This window comes from Arachis ipaensis, chromosome B08 (assembly GCF_000816755.2).
Source record: "Arachis ipaensis cultivar K30076 chromosome B08, Araip1.1, whole genome shotgun sequence".
NCBI classification, from domain to species: Eukaryota; Viridiplantae; Streptophyta; class Magnoliopsida; order Fabales; family Fabaceae; genus Arachis; species Arachis ipaensis.
The window spans coordinates 93,078,451-93,088,166 of NC_029792.2; the positions used below are offsets into that span (position 1 = coordinate 93,078,451).

At 34.7% G+C, this 9,716-nt stretch overlaps 1 long non-coding RNA gene across 1 annotated transcript; it reads left to right on the forward strand.

Annotated features, from left to right (window-relative positions):
- On the forward strand, nt 6,077–7,750 carry LOC107612315. The gene is made up of 2 exons (XR_001613692.2): nt 6,077–6,721; nt 7,087–7,750. It is a non-coding gene; the product is annotated as an uncharacterized LOC107612315 (long non-coding RNA).

The window sequence follows — 9,716 nt, forward strand, 5'->3', positions numbered from 1 at the left end:
ACCCAGTTAATTAACCACTAATTAATCCATAAATTAAAAATTTATTCTATAAAATTAGAAATGTGAATTTTATGGTTTAATATGATAGAGAAAATTAAAATGAGAATTTTAACACCAATTTTAAAGAATTTGGCCTAAGATTGGACCAGACGGGCTAAACCGCCAACCAGGTCCGTATTGGGCAAGGGGGAAGAAGAGAGCTCCAATTTCACAAACCCTTGCTCCTAATCTTCAATCCTTGATAACTTTTGATCCGGAGCTCCGATCACTGCACCGTTTGAGGCCACGCGACCGCGGCGTCGAGCTCTAGCCCACAACTTCATTTGAGAGGTAAGCCACGATTTTATTTCAGTTTCCTCAGCCCTTGAGTTCAAAATTTAGTGGGTAAAAGTGTTGAGATTTTTGAGTTTTGATGTTATAGGATCCAATTAGCTTGAAGGAAAAGCTTAGTCTTGCCTCTTTGATCTTTGACTTGGTAAGATTCTCAACCCTAAGTGAAATACTTAAAATCTTGTGTTTGGTTATTGAGTTATTATGTTTGAATGTAATATTGTGGATTAGGTAGTGTGTATGTGTCTATTGGAGCTTGATTGAGGTTTTGGAAAGCTTTGAAGTGGAGCTATATGCTGGAAAATCTATTGGTGAGGTGTTGAGGCCTTGAAAGTTGAGGAGAAGTGAAATTAGAAGTGTTCCGGGTTGAGTGGAGAATCGGCCAAGGTATGGTTTTGGTTTCTTGTATTTAAAATGTAATGTAATGTGAAAACTTAAGCTAGATACCCTAAGATAGGAATTGAATTATTGATGTAGTTGACAGGTTGGTATAGATTGTATTATTATGTATGTGGTTAGTGATGTTGGAAGTTATAGCTTGATTGTGTGATGTGATTACCTTGATATCATGTTGGGGGCTAAGTGGATGTGGTAATTGATATGGGTAATTGATAATCCTTGTTGTGTATTATTGAATTTGGAAAGATTAGGGATTGTGGATGATGTTCTTGTTGATGGAGTATGTAATTGGTATGTGATATTGATTTGTATGTATAATGGTTGATTAAGTTGTGTATTGTTGGACTCGGATTATTGAGTTGATATTGGTAAAAATGGAGAGTTGATGTGTTATGGATTGAAGGAGGGAGTTGGAAGGTGGTTAAGGCTGAATTGGTAAGATTTTGGTTAGTTTTAAAAGGATTTGGAAGTGTATGTTTGAAAATTGAGGATTGTTGGTTTTGTTGAAAATTATAATTTTGGCCCAACTTTGTCCCGATTTGTGTCAAATTTATTTAGAAATAAAATTGGGTCCAAGATGTTTATGTCATTTGAAGAACGGAGGAAACATGTTTTAGAATAAGGAAGTTAAGCTTAAACAAAGTTTGGTGCATAAACTGAAAAATTGGGACTTAGCAGCTTTTTGTGTTGATGTATTACATGCATACGCATGCATCCCATACGCGGGCAAAATCGCATGCCCATGCGTACGCGTAACATGGGGATTTTGCGTACGCGAAACTCTCGTACGCGACCAGTCGATTCTGCCTGGTCCGCATGCATACACAAAATTGAGCAATGCGTACGCGTAATGGGCCAACATGCACGCTCACGCGTATGCGTGGCCCACGCGTACGCGGGACTTGGGATTTCTTTGGTGCTTACGCGTACGCGTGACCCTGTTTTCAGTAAATATGACTTTTGTGTTTTTAAAACCAAATTTCAAACTTCTAAGCCCCTATTTTCATCCTTTAAGTCCTAAATCATTATAAAATGCCTAGTAATTAAGAAGAAGCTAAGGAAAAGAGTAACTTGTGGATGAAGAAAAGGGAAAAACTATGAGAAATTATGACGAATAATGAATATATGGTTTATTGAGGATGATGGTGGAAGTGATGTATGTGATGTGAGCCGAATGCCTGTATGTGATAATAATTTATGGCTGGTTATAAATTATGATTTTTAGCCAGATGGCTGAGATAAAAACTGATTTTTGGCTGAGTATGAATGCATATATGCTGATTGATTGATATTGTGATTGTTGCAGTTCCACCTATCTGAAATACAAGTTTCCCTGGGTGAAAGCAGTGGCTAGCCACCATGTGCTCCGGGTTGAGACTCGATACTCTGCTGACCCTATGTCGTAAGTGTGGCCGGACACTGTGAAAGTTCCAGATGAGCTCGCCCCCGTGGATAAACACCAGTGTGGGTGTTGTCTATATATATATATGATTGTGGATAACTCGAGTTGGGGATGCGCGACAGAGGGATAGTCCATTGGTTAGCTACCAGGACTTGTCGTGTTGGCTTTATAACCAACAGATGAGACTCATCAGCCACTAGGACAGGCATGCATCATATGCATCTATATGTTTGTTGGTGTGTTTTGTTTTGGATTGCCTAAGTGATTGCATAACTACTTGCTACTTGGTTATTTGCTATATTTGAATCTTATTTATGATTTTCCTTGTTTGTAATAATTGTGTTTGTGGCATTTGGTTTCGATGGTGGTTGGGAGGTTTGGAGGAATTGGATTGGGGAGTATCACTACAAAAAACATCACTTTTAGCGGCCATTTATTTTGCTTTTAGTGCAATAAAAATAGCCGCTAATACATTTACTGGCAATTAGATATTAGCTTCTTATGCTTATCGCTAAAAGGTTTTAGTGGCAATTACAACATTTGCCGGTAAAGACCTTTTTAATGGCTGCAAAAAGTGTATAATTTTTAGTGGCCATTTTTTTGGCAATTTATATGGCCACCAAAAGTATTTCTAAGATTGCAATATTATTCACTTTATTTGGCCATTACTATTGCCGCCAAAAGTTATTTTACCGGCAATTTATATGCCACTAAAAATAATTCTAAAATTGTAATATTATTTCCTTTTAGTTGCCATTACTATTGTTGCTAAAATCTTAAGATTTTTTTAATTATACTCACTCTTTTAAAAATAACAACCTATCATTTTTCTAAAATTTCAAATTATTTTTACCAACATTTATTATTATTGTACATAATATAAATATACTAAAATTAATTATTACAAAATAAAATATTTTATTAAATTCAATTAAATATTTATACACAAAGTTCTCTTGAAAAGTAATAAAGCATAATACAAATTTAAACAACACAAATACTATAATTCTATGTTATATCAATGATTAGCACATAGTTAATGATTAAAAGTAAACAAATAGAGCCTAACACAGATGAAATACAATAATACAGCAGAGAGAATGAAGCAAAGTTTCCAATTTTAAATTAACCAGGATCCAGCTCTAACATCATCTTGGTCATATGTACGGAGAACAAATCTGTCAAGCCATAATGGGAACAAGATTTACTTATATACACACCTGGATGGTAGCTAAGAATTTTCACAGCAAAAATTGGTACCAACTTGTTTATTGATACAAATTTAGCCAATGCTCGTGATATGTGGTGCGGAATTTATAACCCACAAACTAACCAGCAAGTGCACCGGGTCGTACCAAGTAATACCTCAGGTTAGTTAGGGTCGATCCCACGAGGATTGATGGACTAAGCAACAATGGTTGATTAATTTACTTAGTCAGACAAACAAAAAATGGTGTTTTGAGAGTTCAAAAGCCTAAACAATAAATTCAGAATATTAGAAATCAAGCAGAAAATGGATTGTGAAATATATATGAGAAAACAGTTAAGGTTTCAGAGATATCTATCTTCTGGATTGACTTTTCTTACTAACAATTTTAATCATGCAATATTCAATTCATAGCGAACTATATGTGACTAAACCCTAATTTCTTAGACCTTTTTAATCTCCTCTAACCTTCATCAACCGCCAATTCCTTGGTCACTTAATTCCAATTAGAGGGTGAAGTTCAATTCTAGTTTATCTGCCACAAAAACCCTAATTACCCAAATATAAGAGGATTATATGTCACATATCCCGTTAAGTCTAGATAATTAGAAATTTAGGAGAAATTATTTTCAAGATGTTGCTCAAGTAAAGAGCTTTTCGAAGTTATACAAGAACTCAATTAGAACCAAGGTCATACTTCTGTTCCACCCAGATTTATAAACTAAAGAACGAAAATAATTCTTGAATTATAAATCAGTACATGAATTAAAATAGAAAAGTAATATTATCAATCCATACAATAGACAGAGCTCCTAACCTTAACAGTAGAGGTTTAGTTGCTCATGGTTCAGAGAGAAAACTAAGATTCTGAAAAATTGTAAATTGCGGAATGAGGTAGAAGAGAGAAGAGAAGAGCCCGAAGAGCTGATTCTTTTTTCCTTTTATATCTAATCCTAATTAATGTAAATTATATTTTGTAAAACTAAATAATATCTTTTCCTATTTTTAAAATAAAATTGAAGCTTAATCAAAATAAATAGGAGATTGCATGCTGGGTTTGAGGAGAGCTGGGGACCACTTGAATCCTTAATAACCCACGCCCAACTTGAGAGTGAGCTGTGCCTTACTTGGAGATTTGTTGCACCTTACTTGAGGAGTCAAGATTGTTGCGGGTTGTTGTTATGCATTGCACCTAACTTGAGAAATTTCAAGTTAGGCGCAGCCTTGGTCAATGGAGTATAGGTTATCTTGGCGCCTAACTTGAGAATTCTCAGGTTAGGTGCCACCGTTGCTGACTTTATTGAGAAGAGGTATAAACTATTATATATCATTGGAAAGCTTCAAAAGTTAGCTTTCCAACGCCACTAGAATCACATCCATTGGACCTCTGTAGCTTGATTTATTCAGGTTTGAATGCAGAGAAGTCAGGGTTGACAGCATCATTCACATTCTTCTCTTTTTCTGCGGAAACTCCATCAAATCCAGCTGAATGCTACCTAAAATAAATAGAATTGCACACGAATCAAATTAGCATCCATAGTGGCTAAAAGATAATTAATTCTTAATTAAACTCAACAAATTGAATGCAAATTCACTAGGAAAAGATAGGAAAGATGCTCACACATCAATATGACATACATCTCTCCTGATGCATGACAAAAATTACAACCTTAAATGCAAACAGGAAGTGCATACTTCAGGTTTGTCATCATCTCCTTCATCTTCCAACATCTCTCTAGCCGCTTCTAATTTTCTACGCTTTCTCGGCAAATTTTTTTGCATTGGTTAAAAATCCATCATGCAATTACTGAATAATGCATGGAAACAAGTTCGAATATATATCCTAATAGGTACAATAATAAAAACCACGTTCTTATTATGTGAGACAATAATATATATCAAATTTGACGAATATCACAACAATGAAACAATAAATTTTACCTTCACTGCTTTTGCAGCAACCTTCTTTTCTGTCTCTGTTACAAACCAGGTTCTTTGGGGATGGGAAAAGATCTCTTCCTTATGAGTAATCATGTTTTTAGCCTGCCCATTTTATAAGAGCATGATTATATTTAAATGGAAAATCTTAGGAATGAGAAAATACAGAGAGTGAATGAAAGGTTCAAAGCCACGTAATATAATACCACTATTAGGAAGTACTATTTCTTAAACAATAATGTGAAGTGAACACACAGAATTGTAATCCAAGGCATCCCAGAACTCCAAGAAAATAAAAAAATGAATCGCTGATCTATACCTTTTTGGGCCCCATTTCAGCTTTTCTTAGGGCTCTTTCTTCCCTGGACCCCAAAAAAAGAAAAATTAAGAATTTGAGATGCAAAAATACAGTACAGTAGTTATTACACGAGCAGCCACATTAGTTGCAATAAAAAAGTCAACTTCTTGCTTCCTGAATTGTTCAAAAGCCTACCAAGCATGAGCAAAAAAATCCTAGCATAACACAAATATAAATATTAAGCAAACCTTACTGCTAATTTATTAATTTAAGAAACATACTTCAAGGCGCTGGGCTTGAGTAAGATTTCCTTGAAGCTCAGTAGCTTTCAAACCAGCTAATCCAAATATAATCTTCAACCTATGTGCAGCTTGCATTGTTCCACTGTACGTAGAGATGATAGATAATCTACAAGAAGTTAGAGAAAATAAGGCTAGCAGAATGAAGTCAGTGCAAATGAAGGAGCTAGGAAGTATACTTAAATCTAAAAGGTGGGAATAGTAATGTTATAATTACCGTGGCAGAAAAGGACTTGAGTCACATGACACAGTCCGGCAGAAAAGTTGCAGTGCCCAATGTTCTGAAAACCGGTTCGGACAAATGTTAAAACTACCAATTTCAAAAACTACAATTGAACAGTCGAATCGGCCGGGAACTGGTCGGTCGAACCGAACCGTGACCCAGCTGGTTTTTTGAATAAGGGGAAAATGAAGAACGCGTTACTCTGTGCTGTGCCCCTCCCCCTTTCGTTCCTAACTTTCCTTCCTTCATTCTCCTCAGATCAAAGAAAGAAAACCCTAGCTACTCTCCACAGTCTCCGAATAGAGTAAGTGAGCCATTACCGTCGTCCGTGGTTGTCCGAGGCTTCTCTCTTCTTCCTCGCTTGGCGTCCATCCTCCATCGTCTTCATCCTACGCGCCGTCGTCTCGTCGCCGTTTGTTTATTACAAAAAAAACAAAGCTTCGGTAGCGTTGAGAGCCCCTTGCCCCTTCTCTCCTTCTTCATTTTCCAGAACTCAACTCAACTCAACGTCAAGGCCTCTCAACCAAAGAAAAATTTAAAAACCCTAGCCTCAGCTGCCGTTCATTTGTCCATCGATCCACTGCCACCGTCTGTTCATAAAACCCCAGAGCCCCATACTTCAAAGGTCAGTTCACTGCTCAATTCTTCTGCATTTTTTATGCCCTGTTTAATGATTATTTGATTACTGATTATTTGAATATTTTGTATTAATTTTTTTGAATGATTATTTGATTACTGATGAGCCCTGGTTCTGTTATGTTCCTGTTTTGTGTGTTGTGATTTCGTTGATTATTGAAGATCTTGTGATAATTGATTATTTGATTACTGCATTATCGTCTTTTGCACCTTTGTTGTCAATTCATATGTAGATGTTAATGGTTTGACATTCAACAGGATTTAAGATAGCTTTTGTTATTATTTTTGTTTATTTTTTAATTTTTTATTGAAAATTGATATTAAATTGGCCCTTCTGTGTCTTTCTCTTTATAGATGCTTACTTGGGTATCCCTTCAAGTGTCCCAAGCTGCAGATTACTCCTAAGAATGGCTTATCAGAAAGTGACACTGATAAACTATTGTCACTCCTCCATGATCAGATATGATCTTGGTTTATACCTCAGTATATGTCTCTACTCGTACGCTTCAGCGTTGTTGTTGAATTGTTGACCTTTGGTGCATTTGTTGTGTTATAGGTAGTGTTGTAGTAATATTTATGGCTAGGATGAATATTGGTTAGCAATAGAATGCTTTGATATTTTTGGTTCCTTGGTGTCAATGTTGAGAGCAATTAAGAGCAAGCATATGTTATGATGCCCAAGTTGGTAGAAAATGAGCCACAAGGTGGAAGAAGTATCAAGTATGTATTATTAAATTAAAAGATTTTTAAAAGCATGACTTGTACATTATCTAAAGAAAGTTGAGGTAGGATTCAATATTGAGGTAGTTGAGACCTGAATGGCAAGAACAAGTTACTAAACCAAGCATATTTCTATGTAATCTTATTTTGAATTCTTCATGTGTTCTTCCTTCTTTTAATTCTTTGAATGTAACTACTGATCTTTCTTGGTACCCAGGAGTTTACTAGACATGTTTCAGTTCAATTATTTCCTCACTTCATTTCATTTAATCATATATTCATGTTCTTTTTCTTTTCCAAAATTAGTTGCTCTTTTTATTTGCATAGCTGTTATGACATTGTTTGTTTATTGAAGCTTCAGTTTTTACTAAAATTGAAGCCTTTCTCTTAATTCATGTATTTTTATTTCTTGTTTATTCTGAATTTTGGTTACAATTCATCCTAGAGAAGCTTTCTAACAACATTCAGTTGTTTGTCATCAAATTAGAAACCTTGGACAATGATTCTTTAGAGTGTTTTTATTTATAATTATATTTTAGAGTATTTATTTATAATTTATTTATTATCTATTATAAAACAGTTTTTTCGGTTGGACCATGGTTGAATCGATTGGACCAGTAGACCAGTGACAAGAACGGTTTGATGACCGGTTCAGTTTTCAGAACCTTGGCAGCGCCTTAAATAACCAAAGGAGACCACGATATGGTTAAAAATCATACCAACCATATATGGCTAAGAATTAGTTGTAATTAACATTTTAATCTTGAAACCAATGCACACTTGCTTTAGAAACAATTAAAAGACAAACCCCATCATAGCCTTGGTAATCCAATAAAAACAAAACAAGAACCTACTAAGACAAGATTCTGACACATCAAGAACATTATAAGTGGCCTAAGCACTAATTTAACAAGGATATTTTTTTATAATAATATAAAAGCATATAAAACTATTAAACTAAACTAAAAGAAGGGCATGCCTAGACAATTTTAAACTAAAGATATAAAAGACACCTTTAGTGAGGCTAATTCCCGCAACCCTTGCTCGACAAAAAGCATGCTCTCAATATTTCCATCCTCTGTAAGGTCCTTCAAGTCACGTTTATTTTCTTCCTCATCTACACTGCGACCTATGTGTAGTAGAAAAAAAAAAGAAACAATTGAGAGTAGTCAATCACTACAACTAATTGTTGAGAGTTGAATAAGGCAAATGAAAAAAGTTAGAAATAAAAATCACTACAACTAGATATATTTTAGAGCTATCAATTACAACAAAATGGAAGTTTCTTCTAATACAAAGCTAATACTTTCTAAATATTTTATGAAATAGGAAGATGAAATTGCATTGCATTTTATAAGGGTTCTTCCTCTTTGAGTCTCACTTCTTGAATAAGGGTATTTTTTATGCCCAAAACAACAACATTTTACTTTGATAATTCCTATAATCCAAACCATGAAACCTATTTACGTTACTTAGCGTTTACAGGAAATAGAAACCTACAACTTCACACTTCTGTGACTGTTATCAAATAAAGTAATGAACACCCCTATACCTCCCTATGTACACCATAATACAATAGAATGATAAAAATTTTGTTTTGCAATTGACTCTAGGTTGTAAAGATTTTGGCCATCAAATGAAATCGCCACAGGCTCATAGATGCAATTTAAGACAAGGGATGTTGCAAATTTATTGGTTGCTCTGCTGTGGCAGGAAGGACCTTATACGGTGGATTATCATAGTTGAAGAAAGCAGAGAAGTGAATGTGGTCGTCCATCATCAGATTAGGATTCTTAATGTTGGAAAAATTAGAAAGAGACCAGAGCACAAGATTTCTTTTAATTCTCAAAGTTTTTCACACATCAAATTAGATTTAGTTAAGTCTGATACTTAATCTTGAATTTAGTCAATTTTGAATAAGAATATAATGCACAACTAAAATTGAATTCTTCCTATAGCATGTCATATAGAGATTATTAAACAAAAGGATAAATTTAGTTCAATTGTTGAACATAAAAGATACAAGCAAAACAAGTTACCTTTTCCGCCTTGGCAGCAGCTTTCGTAGCATTGCCATATAATTATTTTCTAACAGATAGCTGACGCTTGAGCTTCCTATCTTTCAAATCCTAGAAATTAAGAGTAAGAGATAATATCTAATTCGATGTAACAGTTCCTAATTTCAAAATTCAGAGTTCAAAATTGTAATGAAATCAAGTTCAGCTAACCCTAACTATTAGATATTATCAAATTTATGCAGAATT